This window comes from Hypanus sabinus, chromosome 27 (assembly GCF_030144855.1).
Source record: "Hypanus sabinus isolate sHypSab1 chromosome 27, sHypSab1.hap1, whole genome shotgun sequence".
NCBI lineage: Eukaryota > Metazoa > Chordata > Chondrichthyes > Myliobatiformes > Dasyatidae > Hypanus > Hypanus sabinus.
The window spans coordinates 4,655,691-4,683,381 of NC_082732.1; the positions used below are offsets into that span (position 1 = coordinate 4,655,691).

The 27,691-nt window shown below is 44.2% G+C and overlaps 1 protein-coding gene across 2 annotated transcripts in view; it reads right to left on the minus strand.

Annotated features, from left to right (window-relative positions):
- Positions 1-27,691, minus strand: part of LOC132381975 (uncharacterized) — a 76,510-nt gene that overhangs the window by 29,614 nt on the left and 19,205 nt on the right. Inside the window, exon 1 of one of the 2 annotated variants that reach the window (XM_059951692.1) lies at positions 15,449-15,579. The exons of the other annotated variant lie outside the window; for it this stretch is intronic. The gene's annotated coding sequence lies outside the window, so the exon portion shown is untranslated. Of the gene's footprint in view, positions 1-15,448; positions 15,580-27,691 lie in introns of those variants that run through there. 2 annotated transcript variants of the gene reach the window in all.

The following is a 27,691-nucleotide window of genomic DNA, read 5'->3' on the forward strand; positions in this document are numbered from 1 at the left end:
TCAAATCTCCTATAGATGATTTCCATTCATCCTCTCTTCACCTTCACCTCAACAACCACCCCTTCCCCCCTTACCCTACTCTGATCATTGCATTCTCCTTCCTCACATTACTTTACCCTGTCTTTGCTTGATCTCTCATTGAGACAAGTTTATTGTCATATGCACAAGTTCATGTATGCATGGGTGTAAAGAAAAACTTATCTTGCAACAGCGTTACAGGCACATAGCATTATGGAAACATAATTCACAAGAAAAACATAAACTAAACAAAAATATACACAAATTTTACAATAAAAACACGATTAGAACAATAATAGGGTCCGTTTTAGTGCAAAATTATCAGAGTGGTCATGGTTTTGCTAAACTATAGTAGTGATTAAGGTTTTGCTGGTTAGTTTGAGAACTGAATGATTGAAGGGAAATAGCTATTCTTGAACTTGGTGGTGAGGGCCATAAAGCCTCTGTTCTTCCTGTTCAATGGTAGCAGTGAGAAGATAGCATGGGCCTGAAAGGTGGGGATCTTCGATTGCAAACATTGCCTTCTGCAGAAACTAACAACAATGTGGAGGGACATGCTTATGATGTATTGAACAGAGTCCACTACCATGCAGTTTCTTATTTTCCTGCACACTTGAGATGCTATACCAGACCATAGTGTAACCAGTCAGGATAGAAGTTTGTGATCATGCTTGGTGACAAACTGGACCTCGTTAATCTCTTTAAGAAGGTATGCTTTCCTTATGAGTGCATCTATATTGACCCCAGGACAGGTTATCTGATATGTTAACTACCAGAAATTTAAAGCTGCTGACTCTAATGGCATTCTCCCAATTTAGTTTGATATATGTTCACCCTCCTTCCCACTCAAGTCAACAATTAACTCTTTATTTATACTGACGTTGAGCATGAGGTCACTGTGGCAGCACCACTTAACCAGGTGTCCTATCGGTTAAACTGACTCATCAGCAACTGCGTTTTCTCCAACAAAGGGATCAAAGATTACCTTTATTCAACATATACATGTATTAGGAATTTGTTGTGGTGTGTTGGCATCACATGCAACAAAAAAAAACAGATTCAACAATTATAAGAGTAAAGAATGATATAAAAATAAAGTTAGAGGTTAAAGTATAAACTATTCCTAATCATATTAGAAAAGACATGTATTCAGGGCAACATTATGATAGTTATGGGGACTTCAATATGCAGGTAGATTGGGGAAATCAGTTTGGTGCTGGATGTCAAGAGAGGGAGTTTCTACAGTAGCTTGTGGTTGAGCCCGCTGGGGAAAGGCTATTTCAGATTGAGTGTTGTGTAATGTAACAGATGTGATTATGGAGCTTAAGGTAAAGGAGCCCTTGGGAGACAGTGATCATAATATAATAGCAATCATCCTGCAGTATGAGAGGGAGAAGATAAAGTCAGATCTTACCGTGGAGCAAAGAGAATTACAGGGGCACAAGAGAGGTGCTGGCAAAAGTTGATTGGAGTGCGACATTATTAGGCATGATGGCAGAACATCAATGGCTGGAGTTTCAGGGGGCAATTCGAAAGGTGGACTATAGATACATCCCAAAGCTGAAGAAGTATTCTAGAGAGAAGATGAGGCAACTGTGGCTGACAAGGGAAGTCAAAAACAGCATAAAAGCAAAACAGAGGGCATATAATAGAGCAAAAGTTAGTGTGAAGTTAGAGGATTGGGAAGTTTTTAAAAACAAACAGAAGGCAACTAAAAATACCATAAGGAGAGAAAAGATGAAAATACCTTTTCATACTTAAGCTAGCCAATAATATCAAAAAGGATGCCAGAAGTTTTTTTCAGACATATGAAGAGTAAAAGAAAGGCAAGAGTGAATATTGGATGGCTAGAAAATTACACCAGAGAGGTAATAATGGGGGGCAAAGAAATGGTGGATGAACTTAAGTATTCTGCATCAATCTTCACTGTGAATGACACCAGCAGTGTGCCAGAAATTTGAGTGTGGCAGAGGGCAGAATTGAGTGTAGTTGCTATAACTAAAAAGGTGTTAGCAAGCTGAAAGGTCTGAAGATAGATAAGTCACCTGGCCCTGATGAACTACACCAAAACTTTCTGAAAGAGGTGGCTGAAGAGATTATGGAGGCATTAGTAATGATCTTTCAAGAATCACCAGATTCTGGTATGGTTTCAGAGGACTAGAAAATTGTATATGTTACTCCACTCTTTACAAAGGGAGGGAGACAAAAGAAAGGAAATTATAGGCACGTTAGTCTGACTTCAGTGGCTGGGAAAATAGTGGAGTGTCTTATTAAGATTGAGGTTTTGGCACACTTGGAGACACATAATAAAGTAGGCCAAAGTCAGCATAGTCTCCTTAGTGGGAAATCTTGCCTAACAATTCTGATAGAATTACTTGAGGAAATAACAGACAGGATAGACAAAGGTGAGTCAGTGGATATGGTGTACTTGGATTTTCAGAAAGCCTTTGACAAGGTGTTGCACCTGAGGCTGCTTGACAAGCTAAGAACCTATGGTATTACAGAAAAGATACAAGCATGGATAAGAGATTGGCTGACTGGAAGGAGGCAAAGAGTGGGAATAAAGAGAGCTTATTCTAGTTAGCTGCCAGTAGCTAGTGGTGTCCTGCAGTATTGGGAGCATTTCTTTTCAAGATATCTGTGAATGAGTTGGATTTGGGAGTCCTTGTGCCAGATTCCCTAAAGGGAAAGCCAGTGGTAAGGAAGACAAATGCAATGTTAGCATTCATTTTTAGAGGACCAGAATGTAAAAACAGGATGTAATACTACTGCTTCATAAGGCAATGGTCAGACCACACTTGGAGTATTGTGAATATTTCTGGGCCTCTTATCAAAGAAAAAATGTGCTGGCATTGGAGAAGGTCCAAAGGAGATTCCAAGAATGAAACAGTTAAAGTCTGCAGAGCATCTGATGGCTCTGGGCCTGTACTCACTGAAGTTTAGAAGAATGGGGGTGGATTGCACTGAAACCTATTGAACATTGAAACGCCTAGACATAGTGGATGTGGAGTGGTTGTTTCCTGCTGGGGTGAGCCTGCGCCTAGAAGGCACAGCCTCAGAAAAGAGGGATGTCCCTTTAGAACAGATGAGGAGGAATTTCTTTAACCAGAGATGCTGAATTTGTGGAATTCATTGTCATGGACGATTATGGAACTGAAATCATTGAGTACAGTATATTTAAAGTGGGGTTTGATAAGCTCTTGATTGGTCAGGGCATCAAAGGTTATGGAAAGAAGGCAGGAGAGTAAGGTTGAGAGGACAAATAAATCAGCCATGATGCAATGGCGGAGCAGACTCAATGGGCTGAATGGCCTAATTTTGCTCCTGTATCTTACATTTGTGTTTAGGGTTAACCTCCCACAGAACTTCATTACAGTTGCTGTAAGCATTACCATGGTAGTCATTGAAGCAGGTTACCATGCTCTTCTTGGACACTAGTACAATAGATGTGCCTCTCACAGTCCTACCCTATGTACCCATCAAGTGGTGGAAACAGGCAAGGCCAGCCAACAGGTCACTGGTGAAGATGTATAGGCCAATCCCCTGTACCATGGATACAATGGATTACAGAAACTTTGATGAATTCCAACCATACCATTGACTTTGGATGATGGAGACGGAAGGTCATCAATGGCCTATGCTCCACTGGGAGCTAACAGGAAGAACAGTTGATGCATTTTTAAGCAGGTGGGAACCTTGTTATGCAGAAATGAGAAGTTGAATATGTCCATAAATATTCCAACAGTTGCCATACCAGGCTGAGATACCAGCTGATATGGTAGGTTATTTGGTACAACGTGTCAGGTGCTATCTCATGCTGGCATGGCACTTGCTGTGCTCTGAATTGACACAATCTGCATACACTGCCCATTCCTTCACATGCCCGTCACTTCACCCATCCACCCCGTCTACATGGTGTGTTGCATCAGGAAGGCCAACAATATTGTCAGGGATACCTGCCACTCTGGGCATTCCCTTTTCTCTCCTTTAGGAGAAAATACAAAAGCGTGAAAGCCCAAATGTCCAGGCATGTAAACAGCTTCTTCCACACTGTTATCAGACCTCTGAGTTAATCACCTCCTTCACACACCCTTCCTGATAGTGTTCCTACATTCTCACACTTTTAATTCAACCTCTTGGTTATTCTGCAAGCTTCAAACAAGCAAAGAATTTCACTATTTCTTTACACCAAATAAACTAATCTGAATCTGGTCTCTCTCAAAGGTACACAAACAATGGAAGAAGCATAGAAAGTGTTCATCAGACTGACTCCTGAGCTGGCAGACTATGCACACGTTCCCTGAAATAGGAAAACTGTCTCATTGAAGTGAACAAAATCCCTTGGTATTTTACAGGGATGATTGGTGTAACAAGAAGCAGAGACAGTTTCAAATAAAGAATCCACCATTTAGAACAAAGATAAGAAGGAAAAAATTACTGAGAGATTTGCCAAGAATCTGTTGTGAGTAAACTGGATATTCAAGCAATCATTGCAGAGTTGCCCTGACGCCATTCCTCTCAGCATCGTACATCCCTTTGGATGCTGCTGGGAGGATGACCCATCAGGTCAGGTGAGTGGATCTGTGACCAGCTCTGCGACTCAGCAGGGAAAAGTAAAGTCAGACGGACAGGTAGCATTAGGCGACTCGATAGTTAGGGGAATAAATAGGAGATCCTGTGGACGCAAAACAGATGCCAGGATGATGTGTTGCCTTCCGGGTGCTTGGCTCCAGGATGTCTCAGAGTGGCTGCACAATGTTCTCAAGGGCCAGAAGTCTTGGTGCACGTTGGCAGGAATGACGTAGGGAGGAAGTGAGAATAGGTCCTGCAAAATCAGTAGAGGGAGTTAGGGAAGAGGCTGAAGAGCATGTCCTCTAAGGCAGTAATTTCTCCATGTGCCCTGTGCCATGGTCAGGGCAGGAATAGGATAACAGTGCAAACGAATGAGTGGCTGAGGAGCTGGTGTAGGGACAGGATTTCAGGTTCTTGGATAATTGGAACTTCTTCTGGGGCATGGGTGACCCGTACAAGGGGAACAGATTGCACATAAACTGGAGGGTAACCAACATCCTGGCCAGGAGGGTTAGGCAGGAGGATGAGAACCACAGCACTAAGTGGAGAGGTGTAGATGCCAGGACCAGTAAAAACAGGCAGGAGCAAAGTAATAGAAACTATGGCACAGATCGTGCCAAGAGTGTGTAATTTAATGCTAGGAGAATTATGGGTAAAGATGATGAACCTCAAGCATGGATCAATACATGGAAACATGATTTACAGACTTGGTTGAGACAAGGACAGGAATGTTCCAGGGTTCTGATATTTCAGAAAAGAGGGAGGTAAAGTGGGGATAGTTGTTGTACTAATCTGCTAATATTGCAACTGCACTCAGAGGGGACCCAATGGAAGGCTTATAGACTGATTCTAATGGATAGAACTCAATAATAGGAAGGGTGCAACAACACGGCACCAATTATCAAGGAAACCCACTATCCAGGCCATGCGCTCTTCTCTCTGCTGCCAGTAGGAAGGAAGTACAGGAGCACACCAACAGCTCAGGATCAGTTATTAGCTCTCAACCATCAGGCTCCTGAACAATGTTGCCTCTAATTTGTAATGACCAGGGTGCATGAAAATCATGTACTGTGCAATTTCTTGCCCAGTGACAACAACATGTGTGCACTGAATTTTATATAACGGTATTCATTTTAACAGCTAGCAAAACACTGTCAATAAGAACTTTGATCTCCTCTGGGTTCGTTCATTTTCACTCTTGTTCATCTGTATTCTCACAAAACATACATAGCAGGCCTGTCGCAGGTAATGAAAGGATTTCTCACACAACATCCATATGTGATGTATTTTCAACCTCTCACTGCTACAGGCAGAAGTTCCCACTTGCTTCGAAAAGGCAACAATTATACCAGTACCAAAGAAGAACATAGGCTGCCTTAATGACTATCTCCCGGTAGCACTCACATTGACAGTGATGAAATGCTTCTGAGAGGTTGGTCATGACTAGACTGAACTCCTGCCTCAGCAAAGACCTGGACCCATTGCAATTTCCCTATCGTCACAATAGGTTGCTATGATCCCAGCCCCCTCCTTTGTGAGAATCGCAAGAGCACTAGTTGAGGGGGGGTCAGTAGACCCAGGAAGTGGGAGAGAGAGAGACGTGCCGAATACCGCGTTCTACCGCGATGCAAAATAAGGCGACATTGACTATTGTCTCATGGAGACCACGTGAAAAGCCCTCGGGCAAAGTGGGCTGGTTGAGAGAGAGATTGCATCATCTCAACCTGATTGACACCTGCGACCCCGTGAGGAAGTATAAAGGAGGGTCTGGGGGGGACAACCCCTTCAGACGCACCAAGAAGACACGATAGCGATCCCGTCGTAGCGGGAAGCCATTTTGAAGGAAGCCACGTGCGTTAGATTCTGGGCCTGGAATCTGTGGCTGGAATCACGGAAAACCACTTTTAACTAACATCAGGGGGAGCCCGCTCCCGATTCAACGGATTTGCTTCATAAAGACCCAGCAAGTTTTCCTTTTCTCACCAATCTCTCTCCCTCTGTCCAACACGTGAAACCCAGTGATTCCCAAAAGGCTGAAGCCTGCAGACTTCTGAGTGACTTTTATATTTCCAACGGACAATATATTATCCCCTAGACAACAGTACAGCTTATTTCTTAATGATGATTATTACTATACCCACGCTTTAGATTGAGTATTGACAATGTATATTATCTGAATGTTTGTATTAACCTTACTTTTATGCCCCTTTATAAATAAAAACGTTTGAAAATAGTGACAACAAACTTCAACAGACCTCTCTATCTTTGCTGGTAAGTGATCCAGTTACGGGATACGTAACAACTTGGGGTTTCTCATCTCGGGATTTGACAACAAATTGGGAGGCCAGTGAATCGGGCTTGTAAGTCCAAACTTGAATCTGGTTACCCGGGTAGCCAGATGGGAAACCAGCAAAGATGGACGTGGGTGAATTTATGAAAAACCCGACTGTGGGGGCGCTAGAGGCGGCCACCAAATCAGACTTGTTAAATTTGGTGAAGGGGTTGAACCTCACAGAAGTGAGGTCATCCATGAAAAAGCGGGAGGTGTGAAGGGCCATAACTCAGTATTACATTGGGAAGAATGTGTTTGAAGATGAGGTATTGGAAGATATCCCTGAAAAGGTACCATCAAGTGGGACGGTTCAGTTAGAGGTGGAGAAATTAAGGTTGGAACATGAAATTAAGTTAAAGGAGCTGGAAGCAGCTGAGAGAGAGAAAGAAAGGGCAGACAGAGAAAGGGAGCAGGCGTTCCACCTAAAGGAGCTAGAGGTGAAACGGGACCATGAGCTCCAACTAAAGGGGTTAGAGGTGAAAAAGGAGCAGGACTAAGCTGAGAGGCAAAGACAGCATGAAATTCAGCTAAAAGAGCTAGAAGCAGCCGAGAAAGAGAAGGAACGGGCCGAGAAGCAAAGAGAGTATGAGGAGAAAGAGAAACAGAGGAAACATGACTTGGAGATGGAGAAGATAAGGAACGAGCGAAGAGATCAAGGGTTAGACTGAGCAGAGCAGTTTAATGTTAGTAGGGAGTTGAGATTGGTACCTCTGTTCGAGGAGACAGACGTTGATAGTTATTTCTTGCTTTTTGAAAAGGTGGCAGTAAATCAGAAGTGGCCAAAAGAGCAGTGGGTGGGGTTGTTACAAAGTGTGTTAAAGGGGAAGGCCCAACGAGCATATGCGGCGTTGTCCCTGGAGGAGGGAGAAACTGAGAATTATGCTGAAGTAAAGGAGGCCATTCTCTGGACTTACAAATTGGTACCTGAGGCGTATAGACAAAAGTTTAGAAATTTAAGGAAAGGGTGGAATCAAACGTATACCGAGCTGGCCCATGAGAAGGAGGTGCTCTTGGACCGTTGGTGCACCATGGAAAGGGTGGATGAGGATTATGGAAATCTCAGGGAATTACTTTTGATTGAGGAATTTAAAGGTTGTGTTCCGGAAGAGATCCGGATGTAGTTGAATGAGAGGCCGAATAAGTCCATCTCAGAATTTGCTAGGTTCGCAGATGAATATGCCCTAACCCAGAAGGCAAAGTTTTCCTCAACAAAAAGTTACCCGAGAAACTGTGGGAACGATCGAGAAAGTCCGCCGAGTGAGGCAGAGGTCCCACCGGGAGCTAGTGGTAAGGGAGAGGGGGAAAGGCCAGGCGGCCAGAGATTTCCGGGCTTGACCTGTTTTAATTGTGGGAAGAGCGGGCATGTTGCGTCTCGGTGCTTTGCTCCGAGAAAGGAGCCAGAAAAAGGGAAAGCAGCAATCCCTATTGGGTGTGCAGTGATAATCAGAAAATCGACAAGAGAGCCCCGGGTAGACAGAGTACGAGAAGGATCGGAGACTTGTCTGTCCCACGGAACCGTGTCCGTGAAGGAGGGAGACCCCCCAATTCCCGTGCCAATCTGGAGAGACACGGGGCAGAGCTATCGTTGATCAGCAGAAAGGTACTAGATTTTGGTCGGAAAAGGGGAATGGTCACGGTGCAGGGAATAAATAAAAGGATAGAAATGGAGTCCTTATATAAGGTCATTCTGGATTGTGAGCTGGTGTATGGATCAGTTGAAATAGGGGTGCCATCAGAATTCCCGAGAACTGACGTGGACATCCTTCTTGGGAACGATTTAGCAGGGGGTAAGGTTTGGTCAGCCATGACGATGACCCGCCGACCGGTGCGTGTTGAGGCCCCACTCCTAGTGTCCAAGGGCTATCTCGCAGGCGCGGTCACTTGCAGCCTGTCGAGAGAGGCAGCTGAGAACGAGAGCAGTTTAAATCTGGCCAGTTTTGATTTGGCCGAGACGTCTTTGCCGACCTTGTGCCACGAGGGTTCCGAGGGTGGTAAGACGAAGAGTAGTAAAGTGAAAGGGGGTAAGGGAGAGGAGATAGATCTGCCTTTAGCGAAGAGAAAGGTCCTAAAGGTAGGAGATAAAGATGAGAAACAGATAAAGCTGTTGGACATGGATGATCTGTCTGGTTTGGCAGAATTGTTTGAAGAACTTGAGAGTTCTAAAGGTGTTACCGATAACGAGAGGAGGGCAGTCCTAGATGGAAAGGATACCCTTTCCTCGAAGGAGTCTGCTGAAAAGGCCGAGGAGGTTGTTTCAGCTCGCAGGGTTGCACCTTCCCCGGGTGGGAGCCGCCCAGAGAAAAAACTGGGAGGATCGGGGGAGGTTAGAATTTGAAAAAGGTACGGGTGTTGAAAGCCTGGAAGAGGCCAATGTCCCGTTTGAGTGTGTCCGAGATGGGGATGCACGATGTGCTGAACCTAGTAACGGAGCTCAGAAGAAGTCAGAGGTATCTGATTCAGTGGAACGGGGTGGCCGTCCTTGTGAGTCAGATAGACTTGGTTCAGTGGAAAAAGGGTTAACCTTGGTAACCGTGGGAAGTGTGAGTTCCCCGGTGTTTGTACTTGAAGGTGGGTTCAAAGTTAATGCAGAATTTAAGAATGGGAGGATGAGGATTATTATTGAAGGAAACGGAAAGTCTGTAGTTCCCAAATCGAAGGAAGAAATCTTAAACCTGGCAGATCACTCACAGAGTGAGCCGGGAGACAGCAGGGGCCCCCCACTCTATTGTTATGCCAGGATGGGGTGTGAAGAGGCCGCATTCGAAATGCTACTTGAATGAAGAGTTCAAATTAAAAACCAATAGCCTGAAGGGTACTGACAAAAGGGCTAGCCACCTGGGTAAAATTAAAGAATTGGGTGAAAAGGGTCCAAGTTTGGGGCATGGTGTTGATAAAATAACCCCGATGAACGAGGCGGGCGGGAGTTCACCACGCCAAATTACTCAAGTTCCCCACGGGGGGACTCGCTGGAAAAGAGGCAATGGTTAATGGGTTGCCATTTTTAAAGAGCAAAGCAGGTTGAATGGGTTTGCGCCAAAGCCTGTGAATAATAAAGACAGCCCCTTTGGAGACCTGCCGGTTAAGTAAAACGACTGAAACGATTAGTATTTGCATAAACTTTTGTAGATGCACCTAAGCTAAGATCACACCTCCTTAGTTTTGTTGCTGAAGGAAGGGAAAAAAAATAGGTGGTTATTGAATTGAAGTCTGATGCTACAAGACTTTAGTACGGTACGCGATGTTCAGATATTAAAGAAAGGGACACTGTAATCGTTAACTGTTTAGATACTGACGAATGCATAACGGTAGTACTCTGTGAAAAGAAAAGCTTGTGTGTTGTGTTAGATTCAAAAATCCTGTAAGACTGTGTACCACTCTGTTTTAACTGCTGGTAAAAACGTTTTTTTTAAGAGGGGAGGTGTTATGATCCCAGCCCCCTCCTTTGTGAGAATCGCAAGAGCACTAGTTGAGGGGGGGGGGGTCAGTAGACCCAGGAAGTGGGAGAGAGAGAGACGTGCCGAATACCGCGTTCTACCGCGATGCAAAATAAGGCGACATTGACTATTGTCTCATGGAGACCACGTGAAAAGCCCTCGGGCAAAGTGGGCTGGTTGAGAGAGAGATTGCATCATCTCAACCTGATTGACACCTGCGACCCCGTGAGGAAGTATAAAGGAGGGTCTGGGGGGGACAGCCCCTTCAGACGCACCAAGAAGACACGATAGCGATCCCGTCGTAGCGGGAAGCCATTTTGAAGGAAGCCACGTGCGTTAGATTCCGGGCCTGGAATCTGTGGCTGGAATCACGGAAAACCACTTTTAACTAACATCAGGGGGAGCCCGCTCCCGATTCAACGGATTTGCTTCATAAAGACCCGGCAAGTTTTCCTTTTCTCACCAATCTCCCTCTCTCTGTCCAACACGTGAAACCCAGCGATTCCCAAAAGGCTGAAGCCTGCAGACTTCTGAGTGACTTTTATATTTCCAACGGACAATATATTATCCCCTAGACAACAGTAGAGCTTATTTCTTAATGATGATTATTACTATACCCACGCTTTAGATTGAGTATTGACGACGTATATTATCTGAATGTTTGTATTAACCTTACTTTTGTGCCCCTTTATAAATAAAAACGTTTGAAAATAGTGCCATCAGACTTCAATGGACCTCTCTATCTTTGCTGGTAAGTGATCCAGTTATGGGATACGTAACAAGGTCAATGATAGGTACAATCTCAATAGCTCTCCACATGGCTTTAGACCACCTAGACAACACAAACACCTATGCCAGGATGCTGTTCATCGACTATAGCTCAGCATTTAACACCATCAGTTCCACAATCCTGATTCCAGTTGTAGAACCTGGGCCTCTGTACCTCCCTCTGCAATTGGATCCTCAACTTCCTAACCGGAAGACCACAGTCTGTGTGGATTGGTGATAATGTATCCTCTTTGCTGATGATTAACACTGGCGCACCTCAGTGGTATGTGTTTAGCCCACTGCTCTACTCGCTGTATACACATGACTGTGTGGCTAGGCAGAGCTCAAGTACCATCTATAAGCTTTCTGATGATACAACCATTGTTGGTAGAATCTCAGGCGGTGACGAGAGGGTGTACAGGAGTGAGATATGTCAACTAGTGGAGTGGTACCGCAGCACCAACCTGGCACTCAACATCAGTAAGACAAAAGAGCTGATTGTGGAATTCAGGAAGGGTAAGACAAAGGAACACATCCCAATTCTTATCGAGGGGTCAGAAGTGGAGAGAGTGAGCAGCTTCAATTTCCTCGGTGTCAAGATCTCTAAGGATCTAACCTGGTCCCAACATATCGATGTAGTCATAAAGAAGGCAAGAAAGTGGCTGTATTTTATTAGGAGCTTGAGGAGATTTGGTATGTCAACAAGTACACTCAAAAACTTCTATTGTTGTACCATGCAGAGCATTCTGACAGGCTGCACCACTGTCTGGTATGGAGGGGCTACTGCACAGGACTGAAAGAAGTTGCATAAGATTGTAAACCTAGTCAGCTCCATCTTGAGCACTAGCCTGCAAAGTACCCAGGACATCTTTAGCGAGTGATGTCTCAGAAAGGCAGCGTCCATTATTAAGGACCTCCAGCACCCAGGGCACGCCCTTTTCTCACTGTTACCATCAGGTAGGAGATACAGAAGCCTGAAGGCACACACTCAGCGATTCAGAAACAGCTACTTCCCCTCTGCCATCAGATTCCTAAATGGACTTTGAAGCTTTGGACACTACCTCACTTCTTTAATATACAGTATTTCTGTTTTCACAGGTATTTTAAAATCTATTCAATATACATAATTGACTTACTTGTTTATTTATTATTATGTTTTATTTTATTTATTACTATTATTTTTTCTCTCTCTCTCTGCTAGATTATGTATTGAATTGAACTGCTGCTGCTAAGTTAACAAACTTCATGTCACATGCCGGTGATAATAAACCTGATTCTGATTCTGATGTGCCTGCTAAATGACATTTTAAAAAGTCAAGTTCCCAAATACCACACCACTCCTTCCCATTTGGAACTTCTCCAGCAAATTTTGCATCACGCCAACATACGTAGGCAATACTAGTTTCTGTATTGTAAATAAATATTTCTCATAGCTGCATGTTCCTGCTCTCGTGAGCTTATGATGTAGCCGCTTCTACTGTTTCAATAAGCCATTCTGCTTTAACTGAGTTAGGAGTTCTTTTACGCTTCACACCCTTTTCTTCTTTAAATCAACAACTTCTTCAATAAAAACAGTATAAATAAACCAGTTCTAAAATCTGCAGACAAATCTTTGCAAACACCACATTGTCAATACCGACCACAACAGAAAACAGAAAAGGAAATGTGACTGTGTACAATCATGAAATATTCTTATATGCCGAAGAGGTAGAGGGTCAGAACTTTTTAAGTGCAATTTAAATTCCTAGTTGGACACAAAGTGTAGCAAACGCATGCGTAGACCTAGAGAGAACATTGCTCCTGAACCAGAGTAGGTAACTTCATTCATCAATACCGAACCTGTGCACTCACTTTCAAAGACTCTACAAATTTTGTTCTCAATGTCTATTTATTTATCTATCTATCTATTTATTTATTTATTTATTTATCTATCTATCTATCTATCGAACTATCTATCTATCTATCTATCTATCATTTTGTTTATTTTCTTTTTGTATTTGCACAATTGCACTTTTCCACATTGGTTGCTTTCTATCTTTGTGTGTAGTTTTCCCACTGGTTCTACTCTATTTCTTTGTATCTAATGTGATTCAGGAGCAATGTACTCTCTAAGGTGTACGCAAGGAAATGACTGTCGGTAGTATATGATGACGTATAGGCACTTCCATAATAAATTTACTTTGAACCTTTGAACTAAACGCCCTGTTTTCATGCTGCTTGATGGATATTTGAATGTTAAGGCAATGCAGGGATATGATGTCAGTGCAGCTAAGGGTAACAATCAGGGTCACCCATTCAAAATAGAAATGAGGCAAACATTTTTCTTTCAGATGATCACAAGTCATGGATATCTACACCAACCAGTAGTAATCACATCTGTATTAATCCCAAGTTCCAATCCTTGGTCCACAGGCACTTTTTAAATTCTGTCAATGACCCTGCTCCCACCACTTTCTCAGCAAGTACATTCCAGATACTCATCTCTCTCCGTGTGAAAGGGTCCCCTCAAATCCCCTCTAAATCTTTTACCCCATTCCCTTAAATCTAGGTTAGTTTTATCTTCTTCTGGAATTGTCTTCAACACAAGGAAGGGAGCAGTCTTACCAAGTTTAAGGCAGAGGTACATAAATAATCACTAAACAATAAGGAAAAAGGTTGAGAATGTTGAGTTGTAATCAGACCGGCCATGGAGCTGGTGCAATGGCTGAAGGGTGCACTCCTGCTTCTAGGTTTTCTGAATCTACACAAGTCCTAAGGCCAATGAATGCATAATCAGATGTCATAACCCACTAACAACACTACCAGCTGCTCACCTTGATCACTCATCTTGTTTCACATTCCACTATAATCTTGGGCAGGAATTGCAGAGGGCCCTGTCAGAGCTATCTAAAATGTCCTTCACCACAGGTGAGGTGCCAGAGGATTGGAAGATAACTAATATTGTTTTGTAGTTTAAGAAAGGCTCTAAGAATAAGATGTGGAATTATAGGCTGATGAACCTGATATCATTAGTGGGTAAATTATTGGAAGGTATTCTATGGGTCTAGATATAAAGTATTTGGATAGACAGACCCTGATTGACAATAGTCAATGTGGCTTTGTGATGGTAGGTTGTGTCTAATTAATATGAAAGAGGTTTTCAAGGATGTCATCAGGAAAGTTGATAAAGGAAATGCATTAGATGTTGCCTCTATGGACTTTAAGGAAGGTCTTTGACAAGTTCCTGCACGGGAGGCTCGTCAGGAAATTTCAGTCACTTGGCACTCAGGATGAGGTACTTAGTCGGATATGACATTGGCTTTGTGAGTGAAGACAGAAAGTGGTGATAGATTGTTGCCTCTCTGACTGGAAGTCTGGGTGCCACAGAGACAGATTCTAGGTCCATAGATGCTTGACATCTATATCAATTATATGGATGATAATGTGGTCCAAGATGGCACTGACCTGCGGCCTCTATTGAGTCACAGATAAAATTTAGTTGTTTATTTTAACTGTTTCGTTTTTTTTATTTTTTAGGTTTGTAAGAATGTTTTTGGGGACAGGGAGGGGTGTTCAGGGTCAAGTTAGGCTTTAGGAGCAGGGATGCTGAGCAATTAGAGGTCAGACTAGAGTCTAAGTCTCCACTCCATTTTTGAAGATCAGCACCCAGGATGTCAAACATCTGGATATCAGATGACGGACTGGGAGAGAGTGGATGATAACTGCCTAGGGCTTGAGTTGTTGGCAGGTTCTGAAGCTGGAGCTCCATGCTGGCAGGACAAATGTGATCCATTGACCCCTTTGGTTCGTGAAAGGGGAAGAATGGTGTTTGAGGCCTGGTGATTGGAATCCCATTATTGACAAGTCCAGAGTTCAACACCTAGCGTTCACTGGCTGGAATCAATGCTGATGATCAAACCTCAAGGGTTGAATCAGTGGTCCAGCAATCAAGGCACGTTAGCTGGAACTGGGTTTGAGAATCACTGTGAGTCTGCTGGGGAGGTTGAAGCCTGGTGTCTGCAGGCCCGAGTTCACTTCTACTGGAGGCTGGAGACAGGAGCCCTGTCCGGGGGTTAAAGGACAATGTATGTGAGTGGGTGGAAGGATAAAAGGGGAATGTTATTGCTGTTGTTTGTTGCTTGCCTTGTTCTGTGCTGTCCTTCTGAGCATTATGAGCATGCTACGTTGGCACTGGAATGTGTGGCACAACTTTGTGGGCCAAAGGGCCTGTATTGTGCTGTAGGTTTTCTATCTTTTATGTTCTATGTTCGCTCACCCCGCTGCTTGGGGTGATAATTTTACGTCAGAAAATGTGTTTTTAGTGATTTTTAGTGGGATTTCTTACCTTTTTAACTACCGGTGAGCTGTCTCATGCGTTCAGTTGTGCCATCTTAAATAAAGCCGTATCTTGAATCTTTAATCTTGGTACACTGCATCAGCAAAATTTGCAGGTGACACCAGAATTGGGGCAGAGTTGGCAGGGAGGAAGGCTAGTAGGCTTGCAGTGGCATCTGCACTAGCTGGAAAAATGAGCTGAAAAATATCAGATGCAACTTAATGCAGACACTGTGAGGTATTGCACTTTGGGAGGACAAACTAAGGTCGAACTTACACAGTGAATGTGGGGGCACTGAGGAGTACGGTAGAACAGAAGGAAACTGGGAATACAGATCCATAATTCCTTGAAAGTGGTGCCACAGGTAGATAGGGTCATAAAGAGAGATTGTGCAATATTGGCCTTCATAAATTAAAGTATTAAGTACAAGAGTTATGATGTTACGTTGTTAGTTGTGTAAGATGTTGGTGAGACCTAATTTGGCATATTGTATGCAGTTCTGGTCATCTTCCTGCAGGGAGGATATCAATAAGTTCGAAAGAGTGCAGACACAGTTTGCATGGATGTCCTCAGGACTTGAGGATCTGAGTTATTGGGGAAGAGTGAATAGGTTAGGGGTGTAGGAGAATGAAGGAATATTTGATCGCAGTATACAAAATTATGAGGGTATAAATAAGATAAAAGCAAGCAGGCTTGCAACCACTGAGGTTGGGGTTGTGTGAGGCTAGAACGAGAAGTCATGGGCTGAGAGTGAAAGGTCAAATATTTAAGGGAAATGCTTTCACTCAGAGGTCAGTGAGATTGTGGAACGAGCTACCAGCCAAAATTGTTGATATGGGTTCGATTTCAATATTTAAAGGAAAGTTGGATAAGTACAGTCCCTATAAAAGGTATTCATACCTCCCCCCTGGAAGTTTTCATGTTTTTTTGTTTTGTAACTTTGAATCACAGTGGATTTAATTTGCCTTTTTTTGACACTGATTATCAAAAAAGAAGACTCTTTCATGTAAAAGTGAAACAGATCTCTACAAAGGGATCTGAATTAATTACAAATATAAAACACAAAATAATTGATTGCACAAGTATTCACCCCCTTTAATGTGACACATCAAATCAACACTGGTGTAGTCAACTGGTTTCAGAAGTCACATAATCAGTTAAATGGAGATCACCTATGTACAGTCTCGGTGTTTCAATGGATTGTAGTAAAAATACACCTGTATCTGGAAGGTCCAACTGTTGCTGAGTCAGTATCCTGGCAAAAACTACACCATGAAGACAAAAGAACACTCCAAGCAACTTTGCAAAAAGGTTATTGTAAAGCACAAGTCAGGAGATGATACAGGAACATTTCCAAGTCACTTACAGTTCAGTCAATCATCAAAAAAAAAATCGAAAGAATATGGCACAGCTGTAGATCTACCCAGCGCAGGCCGGACTAGTGAGGGAAGCCACCAAGTGACCTATGACAACTCTAGAGGAGGTACAAGCTTCAGTGGCTGAGCTGGAAGAGACTGTGTATACAACAACTGTTGCCCGGGTGCTTCACCAGTCTCAGCTTTATGGGAGAGTGGCAAAGAGAAAGCCAACTCTGAGAAAAACTCACATGAAGTTTCAGCTAGAGTTTGCCAAAAGGCATGTGGGAGACTCTGTTTGCCATCTCTAATTCCCGAGCAGACTGAGGTCCCTTAACATCTGCCGGACGATGCTGAGGATGTCCAACGAGTCTGTGGTGGCCAGTGCTATCATGTTTGCTGTTGTGTGTTGGGGCAGCAGGCTGAGGGTAGCAGACACCAACAGAATCAACAAACTCATTCGTAAGGCCAGTAATGTTGTGGGGGTGGAACTGGACTCTCTGACAGTGGTGTCTGAAAAGAGGATGCTGTCCAAGTTGCATGCCATCTTGGACAATGACTCCCATCCGCTCCATAATGTACTGGTTAGGCACAGGAGTTCATTCAGCCAGAGACTCATACCACCAAGATGCAACACTGAGTGTCATAGGCCATCAAACTTTACAACTCCTCCCTCAGAGTGTCAGACACCCTGAGCCAATAGGCTGGTCCTGGACTTATTTCCACTTGGCATAATTAACTTATTATTATTTAATTATTTATGGTTTTATATTGCTTTATTTCTTCACTATCCTTGGTGCGGCTGTAATGAAACCCAGTTTTCCTCCAGATCAATAAAGTATGTCTGTCTGTCTGAAGTCAGTTGGGAGAAGATTCTGTGGTCTGATGAAACCTTTGGCTTTCAGACAAAATGCAATGTTTGTTGTAAGCCAAACACCGCATATCATCAGAAACACAGCATCCCTACCATGAAATACGGTGGTGGCTGCATCATGCTGTGGGGATGCTTCACTGCAGCAGGCCCTGGAAGATTTGTGTGGTGGAGGGTAAAATGAATGCAGCAAAACATGGCAATCCGGGAGGAAATCCTGATGCAGACTGCTTAATAACAGTGAAGTTTATGTCCTGGAGTGGCCAGGGCAGAGTCCAGACCTCAAAGGGCTGTTCACTCAAGATCTCCATGCAGTCTGACAGAGCTTGAGCAGAATTCAGAAAGAAGAATGGGGAAAAATTGCTGTGTCCAGATGTGCAAAGCAGATAGAGACAAATCCGCACAGGCTCAAGGCTGTAATTGCTGCCAAAGGCGCTTCTACTGTTACGTACCCCGTAACTGGGTGTCTTACCAGCAAAGATAGAAGTATCCGTTGGAGTCTGGTGGTACTATTTTCAACAGTGTTTATTAGTAAAAATATACAAATTAATATCAATGCAAATATACAGAAAATACACGTTAGCAATACTAAACCTAAAAGTGTGGGTATAATAATAGTCAATAATAAACAAGCTCTATCGTTGCCTAGGGGATAATGAACTGTCACATGGAAATATTAAGTTCAGTTCAGTTCATGCAGGCTGAGGTAGTTGTTGGTCGATGTGTTGTAATTGTTGGAGAGAGAGAGAGCGAGAGCGAGAGAGAAAGAGAGAGAGAGAGAGAGAGAGAGCAAACAGTGACAGCTAGTCAGTCAAACCTTCCTTTATGATCTTGATCGTTCGATGTGTTGTTGTGGGCATTCAGGTATGACCCCTCTGTCCTTTAGCTAGACGGTTCTTCTATGGTGGACTCATCAAACAGGCAAGGGTGGACACACATACAAGCCCCCACTGGCCTCGCTATAAACACTGTGAGTTAAAATTGACCGATCCTTCGTTTGGTCTCCGATGCCCCACACTTTTCTCGTGGGTTCCAATCCTTAAGCAGTGCTCACTAGTGTGTCTCTTGGTGTGTCTGCGGGGTGTCTCCCCAGACCTCACTTTTATCGCGACTCACAGGGTCTCAAGTGTCAATCAGTTTTGAATGGCTTAGCCCATCAAACCAGCCCACTCCGGCTGTTCACTGAGGACTTTTAATGAACAGAATAGTACCAAGTAAACAGCCCTCTCCAGAGCTGTGAGTCTTACAGGAGTCATAATATGGTGGAACAACAAATCTCTTCCTCCCTGTGTTATCTCTCCCTTCTCTGAAGCAAACGTTCCAGTCCAAGTATGTTTTAGTTCCATCTCCTTCTCTCTCATTAGCAGCCTGGCAACAGTAACGGTTTGTAATTCTCCCAGGGGAGGGGGACATGGGAAACCCTGCACCCTTCTGCCCATCAGAGCTGTTCTTCCTTCGTAACACTACTAAATACTGACTTGAAGATGGTAAGTAATTATGCAATCAAATATTTTGTGTTCAATAACTGTAATGAATTTAGACTAATTGGTAGAAATGCGTTTTTTACTTTGACACAAAGTAGTCTTTTCTGTTGATCAATGTCAAAAAAGCCAAATTAAATACATTGTGATTCAATGTTGTAAAGCAATAAAGCATGAAAACTGGCAGGATGGGGTGAGGGGTGAATACTTAGCGTACATGGATAGGAAAGGTATGCAACTTCGCAGAATAATAGCTTGGCATGGACCAGGTTTCACAAGGGGCCTGTTGGTTTCTGTGCTGTGGCTCTCTATGACGTTGTATTCATACCTTATTTTTTTTTGTGCCCGGACCCACTTTTACACAATTTATATTGCTGGAAACTATATGCTCGCTCACTCTCTCTTTCCTCATACTGACTTCATTAATAACAAACAGGTTGTGCAGGGCTTACTTATGTACCTCGCTCTCCCTTGCAGAACAGGTTTGTGTACATTGATCTTCAATAGAATCTAGCAGCAACTCGAGGCATGTGTATCTGTTTTCTAACATCTTGAGAAAGAGCCAGTGAGGAATGGACAGTCCGCACATTCCTAAAATTGTAATCATCTCTTTGGTAATACACACAAAATGCTGGAGGAACTCAGAAAACCAGGCAGCATCTATTGAAAAGAGTAAACAGTCCACATATCAGGCTGGAACCCTTCATCAGGACCGGTAAAAGACACGAGAAGTCTGTGAAAGAAGGTGGGGGGGGAGGAATGTAGTAGGTGATAGGTGAAACCAGGAGAGGGGGAAGGATGAAGTAAAGAACTGGAAAGTCACTTGGTGAAAGAGATGAATGGCCAGAGAAGGGAGAATCTGATAGGATATGACAGAAAGCCATGAAAGAAAGGGAAGGGGGAGGAGCACTAGAGGGAGGTAATGGGTAGGTAAGGAGATGAGGTGGAAAGGGAACTGAGAAAGGGGAATGGTGAAAGGGGGCAATTACCAGAAGTTCAAGAAATTAATTTTCATGCCATCAGGTTGGAAGCTACCTAGATGGACTATGAGGTGTTGCTCCTCCAACCTGAGTGTGGCCTCATCACGGCAGTAGGGGAGGCCATGGACTGACATGTCAGAATGGGAATATGGGAAAGACCTTTGATCATCTCTTTGGTCTTGTCCATGTTGTTATGTTACACCAAAAGGGGTTGCAGATTTTGCTCAGTACGACTGAAAGACAATTATCTACTTAGAATTTTTAAACTTGGTTTATTAAGAAAGAATAGCAAGCATTAAAATACTTATCTAGGTGTGCATGGGTCCCCTCACTGCAAAACACCTCCCAGTCGATCTGCAGTGCCATTCATGACCATCCCTTCTGTGAGGCCTTGAAGACTACCAAGTCCCCAACTAATAAACTCTTATACCCTTTCCACTGATGTAGAATGCTGCAGTAAGTGGACCAATACATTAGCTCCAGCTCAAACCACCATGCCAATCAACACTTGTCACCATACTTCACAAACTCCAGCCCTCTATTCACCTGACTTCCATATTCACACAGCTGTATTCCTACAGTCGTATTGTATTCTCACGGTCGTAATCAAAACTCCTGCAGTCCCATACAATCGAGGCCTAGATAGTGAAAACATTCAACACACACAAAATTGGGTCTTTACAATACATTCTAATACATGAATGTCGCAACCTTGTTACATCTGGCCTGCAGGCTTCAATATAACCCCATGTGCGCATCACCACATTACAAGCAAAACTACTAAGCAGCAAAGCATAATGGCTATAGCAACATCCCAGTGCACTATGGCAGCCCGCTAGCCTCCTAGCACTCCACAGAGACTCCAGCCCCCTCCCAGAGTATAATACTTATGGAACAGATCTCCTACCTTGTGCATCTTATCTACCAACCATGGATATGATCAGCCAAATCTGTTGTATTTTCTGACTTATCAGGAATGTGTGTACAGCACTTCCAGCCTACAATGGCACAGGCTCCTTCTACCTTTGCCAGGATATAATCCAATGTAGTTCTGTTCTGTCCTCACAGCTACCTTCTCAACCAAAAGCCACATCAGCACCTGCCTTGTTTGTTCCCAAGCCTGTGCAGTCTCATTGGACATCAGGATAACCTCCCTTGATAACCGGAAATTACTATACAAGGAAAAGCTATCATCCCAAACTGATAGACCTCCATGATGCCCATTTTCTGATGTTTTGACCTGCGAGTCATGTGGTCAGTCAGGTGAATGTGAGACACGTACGGAACAACACACCCCAGCCAGTAGCAGCCAGGCCAGCCTGGCAAAGATAGACATGAGATCTGCACACCCAGTTGGGAGACAAACAGTACACTGCATTCCCATTGTAGTAGAGCCCCACTGCTCTGTACCAGTAAGCTGCATAGAGGTGTGCAAGCTATATGAAAGGTCATGATGGCAATGACAATAATTAATTCCTGGATCATGGCATTACATTCAACATTGGTCACTTTTTGATCATATGCCTTAAACTGACACCTATTTAGTTACATCACCAGTCTTAGTTGACAGGTAAATGATGGATTCATGGGGACGGCTCGGTAGTGTAGTGGTTAACACAATACTTCACAGTACAGGTGACCAGGGTTGGATTCCCACACTGCCGGTGAGGAGTTTGTAACCATGTGTGTTTCCTCTGGATGATCTGGTTTCTCACACATTCCAAAGGGACAATGTCTGGTATCCGGTGTCATTCAGGGGGACAGGGATCAATGATCCTATGCCTGAGTAAATCAGAATTCGACAGCACACCAAACAATGTTCGGACGATAAACATATTGGTATGATATTAGCTGCTGCTACAAAGTGCAGGGATAGAGTCCATGTGTCCACACCTTTTCCTCAAATGCCGCAATATAATTGACACAAACCACTCATTTCTAGTTAGTCATTGGGTGTTCAGATATCTTCTCCCAGGTACGTCCCCCACTGTGTATTGCCTGGCCCCCGCACCACAGTGCCCTACAACCACGTTGTTTGTTGTACCTGTACTTTCCCAACTCGTTTTCCAGCTCTCCTCTATTTTTGGGGGGTGGCGGGGGGGAAGAAACAACGAGGAACCTCCTTGACCTGCAGATCTGGAATTCAAGTTGTCCACTGCCTGCTGCAATATTTCTGCAAATAGTTTAACCTGTGGTTTCAGCAGCCCATTGATCAGTCCTGTAGCTAGTCGATAATAGGTGAGGAATAGTCATCAATACCTGAGTTGCCCCACAAAATGTTAGGCCTCCTCTTTAGACTACTGCCCAAAATATTTTGTTTGGCCTTGTCTGGTATCTTCTGATATCCAGAATGCCTTTGTATTTCCAGGAACAACACATTCTGGTTCAGGCCTTGGATCTTGTTGGGATTAATAGACCATCCTTCTTGCTTAGGGAAGTGACCGTCATGTCTAGCAACTCCCTCTGCTGTCTCTGCTGAGGGGCTCTGCAACTGGATATCATCTGTGTCATGGCTTACCGAAATGGTTGGGTTGAGCGAGATCCCCTGAAAGTCTTGGACTACTTTCCCATGGCACAAGGTTGGGCTGTGAACGTGTCCCTGGGATATGTCTACCTTCCACGTAAAGGCAAACTAGTCTTGGGACTTGGGGCTCAGGGGAATGGGAATGGAAAGGAAAATGTTGGCCAAATCCACTACAGCACTCCAATGCTTCCCCTTCCCACCCCTCTACAATGGTCATTACATCCAGGACAGCTGCTGAGGGGCAGTCTATGCTTATTTAATTGCCTAAAGTTCATCGTCAATCACCATTTTCCAACACCCTTCTGCACTGGCTACGCTAGACTGTTGGGGGATGTTGCCAGCCTCCTTCAACAGATCCTCTAATCTCTATTTCTGTCACTGTGTTGCCCTTAAGGCAGTTGTTTAGCTTTATTACATTTTCACTTTAGTAATTTGTTTGTAACTATTTTCTGGTTAAAGTTAAGATTGATAACTACGTTGCAGTTGTCGGAAGTAAATTTGTTGTCTGTGATGTATCGGGGCATGCGATGACGTCACACCCAGTTTTGCCGCATCTTGTGGGTAAATACCGGTTTGGAGAAACGGGAAGGCGGGGGCTTGAGTGTGCAGGTTCAGAGTGAGAAAAGTTCCATTCTATGCACTAAGAAACATCATAGAAGCAATGCTGTAAGTTCATAAGATAATCGATATGTTGGAGTAAAAATGTTAACACTGATTCTGTTAAAAGTAATGACGGTTGATAAAGTTTATTTTCTTGTGCTATTGAAAGCGTTGCTGGATAGTTTGTGTTGAAGTGTATTTAAAGTTGTTGATGGCGTAGGTAGGTTCTGACTGTATGTTGTACTATAGTTTGATGTAGTTTTATTTTTACAAGTATTTATGATGTAAATGTGATGCCAAGAAGGAAACAGATACTGTATATATTTTGTATTGTTTTATCAACAGTTTTCACCATATGTTAATGTGGAAGAGTGAACAGTAAACGGTTAATCTTACTGTGATCTTGCCTTCGTTGACTACGGTTTAACTCGGTGTTTAGTTCAGAGTTCCTACACCTGCACAAGAACACTACAGTCACACGGTGCGGTAATGCCTGATGTTTATCACCTTAATCAAGGGAAGAATGATGAAGGGCTCCCTTTCAACAGTCCCACTGGTACCATCACTCAAGCCACCCGAAAAGTAAAATGGTTCCTATTGGCCTGCTTTTCAGCACATTTGTACCCAAAATGCAGCTGGAGGTGCCACAACCAGCATTGACATAGGGGTTAGTTGCTCGTTGAGTCGAGAACCACCCTTAATGTAACCACCTGGGCCGGGATGAGTGACCCTCCTAGTCCTTCTATCATAACCCAGGGATTTCTCCACTTGTCTGTGTCACCCAGGATAACAGTGTGCTCGACTCTAGAATCCATCACTGGACACTTCAGTTTCCCCAGTGGGTATGTAAAGCTTCAGGTCTCACCGGCTGAGAAAGGGTCGCTAAGCATATATGCCAGGAGACCTGACCGTACCTCTATGGGAACAGGCTGGAGGTTGCAGGATCATGCTGCTCAAGGTTTCTAAGGGCTTTCCACAATACCTCAAGGGTGAGAGATCAGGAAGTATCCTACCCCTCATTGGTTGGAGAATCAACAGAGTACACTCCCCCCATGGGCTACCCTTCGTGGGCTTAGCTGAGGACTACTTGAAGATGGAGATGGAAGAGTCCAAAGTGTTTCTCACCATAAATGCTTATGAAGTGCTTTATCACTACAATAGGCTTATTTTTGGAGTAGTATCTAAGCCTGCACTCAGGCAGAAAAACTCCCAAACCTCAAAACAGTGTTAAAAAGATGAGAAGGCCCTGTTTTAACAAATGTTTCAGTGCCCAGCTTCCCTGGAACACTGTCATGATTGGACTGATTTCCTGTCTCTATTACGTCAGTAAAATTCCACTCATCCCAGGTGCTACGAACTGCGAAAGTGTTCTGACACTGAATTTGTTTGTGCACCCCTTTTATTGCTCAAGATTTCTGTCATCACACTGAACATAATGGTTGCCGACGCAACGGAAGCGTGTGATGTCATCAACTCCGCTGTTGCTAGGCTTCAGACACAGCACCCTGAGGCACTGGTGTTAATCACAGGGGACTTCAATCATGTGGCTTTGGACACGACACTACCTGCTTTCTCCCAGTATGTGGACTGTTACACCAAGGGAAATAGGACTATTGACCTGCTGTATGCAAACGTAGTGGACGCATACAGTGCCTCCCCGCTGCCTGCACTGGGGAAAGCAGATCACAACCTGGTTTTGTTACAGCCCAGATATAAATCAATTGTGATGAGGCATCCCACTACCACACACTCTTTTAGGAAGTGGACTCCTGAAGCTGAACAGGCCCTGAGAGACTGCTTCGGTACTACCAACTGGGATGTACGGCAAGGGGGGCTCTGTGGGGGCGTTGAGGAGGTCACTGACTGCACAACGGACTATATTAACTTTTGCGTGGACGCCGTTGTTCCTGTTAGAACTGTTCGCTGCTATCGCAATAATAAGCCCTGGATCACTAGCCACATCAAAGGCCTCCTAAACCAGAAGAAGAGGGCCTTTAAAGATGGCGATCAGTTGGAGCTTGAAAGAGTTCAGAAGGAACTCAGAGTACAGCTCAGGGGGGCAAAGGAGCAGTATAGGAGGAAGCTAGAACAAAAGCTGCAGAACAAAAGCATGAAGGAGGTGTGGGACGGGATGAAGATCATCACCGGTTGCGGTACAAAGCGGGGGGCAAACATAAGTGGAGATGTGGAGAAAGCGAACCAGCTGAATAACTTCTTCAATAGGTTCGATAGCACAATCTCATCCTCACCGCAGAACTCCACACCAGGCTTGTCTCTCTACTCGTCCTCCCTCTCACTTCCTTCTCAGGAAAATAGCCACTCACAGGAGACCTTACCCATGCCCAAGATTACGGCTGCACAGGTGAAAGGTCAACTGAGGAAGATCTGTACCAGCAAGGCGGCTGGACCGGATGGAGTATCCCCACGATTACTGAGGGCCTGTGCGTCTGAGCTGGGAGAACCCCTTCAGCGCTTCTTCAACATGAGCCTGGAGCAGAGAAGGGTACCCAGACAGTGGAAAACATCCTGTATTGTCCCGGTACCAAAGAAATCACAACCAAGGGAGATGAATGACTTCAGACCTGTTGTTTAGACGTCGCACGTGATGAAGACCATGGAGCGGCTGATAATACAGAATCTGAGGCCACAAACCAGGCACACCCGGGATCCTCTTCAGTTTGCGTATCAGGAGAAGGTGGGAGTGGAGGATGCTACCATGTACTTGCTGCACAAATCCCTCTCTCACCTGGACAGGGTCAGTGGTGCTGTGAGGATTACATTCCTGGACTTCTCTAGTGCCTTTAACATCATCCAGCCCAGGATCTTAAGGCACAAACTAACGGAGATGGGAGTAGACTCACACATGGTGGCTTGGATAATGGACTACTTGACAGACAGACCTCAGTATGTGCGGTTGGGAGACTGTAGGTCTGACACGGTGGTCAGCAGCACAGGAGCGCCGCAGGGGACCGTGCTCTCTCTGGTCCTGTTCACCCTGTACACATCAGACTTCCAATATAACTCGGAGTCCTGCCATGTGCAGAAGTTCGCTGATGACACAGCCATAGTGGGGTGTGTCAGGAATGGTCAGGAGGAAGAGTATAGGAAACTGATACAGGACTTTGTGATATGGTGCAACTCAAACTACCTGTGTCTCAATATCACCAAGACCAAGGAGATGGTGGTGGACTTTAGGAGATCTAGGCCTCATATGGAGCCAGTGATCATTAATGGAGAATGTGTGGAGCAGGTTAAGACCTACAAGTATCTGGGAGTGCAGTTAGATGAGAAGCTAGACTGGACTGCCAACACAGATGCCCTGTGCAGGAAAGCACAGAGTCGACTGTACTTCCTCAGAAGGCTGGCGTCATTCAATGTTTGTAGTGAGATGCTGAAGATGTTCTATCGGTCAGTTGTGGAGAGTGCCCTCTTCTTTGTGGTGGCGTGCTGGGGAGGCAGCATTAAGAAGAGGGACGCCTCACGTCTTAATAAGCTGGTAAGGAAAGCGGGCTCTGTCGTGGGCACAGAACTGGAGAGTATGACATCGGTGGCGGAGTGGAGGGCGCTGAGTAGGCTACGGTCAATCATGGAAAACCCTGAACATCCTCTGCACAGCACCATCCAGAGACAGAGAAGCAGCTTCAGCGGCAGGTTGCTGTCAATGCAATGCTCCTCAGACAGGATGAAGAGATCATTACTCCCCAATGCCATTCGGCTCTACAATTCAACCACCAGGGGCAAGACATGTTAAAGTGCCGGGGTTAGGACTGAGCTTAAGTTACCACTCAATGCACTTTGGTAAACTATTTAAGAACTTTTTAAAAGCTATTTATTAATGCTTTTTGGGAGGGTGATTTTAGATGCATATCATATTTATAGTGAGTTAAATACTGTATGTAATTAGTTTTGCCACAATAAGTGTATGGGACACTGGAAAAATGTTGAATTTCCCCTTGGGGATGAATAAAGTATCTATCTATCTATCTATCATTGGAATCAGGACAAGAGAAACCGACCAACTCAAGACCAATGCGTTGATTGCAGTGTATAGCGTGAAGGCGAAACGGAACCCAAAGTCTCACTGCCAAGAGGGAATGTCAGCAGCAGCAAATAGAAACTCACTTTTCAGTGAACCTTTCTCCTGAGGATTTCCCCCCAGGCAGCCCCATTCGTGGAATTCCCCATGTCGCTGTTGAGCCTAGGCAACCGAATCTTGGTGGAGCCTTCAAATTCTGAAATGTACCACTCAGCTGGGTCTTTTAAATAGACAGTGACAGACTACAACATACCAAATTATTTTTGTGTTTATTACTTGCAAGGGAAGACTACCTTTGTACGTTAAGTCATCAGTAGATATTCGTAACAGTGAAATACAACAGCCAATAGGTCACATTGGGCTTGTATGTGGTAAAAACAGGAGGGCCAGCATTGTGGAGCATGA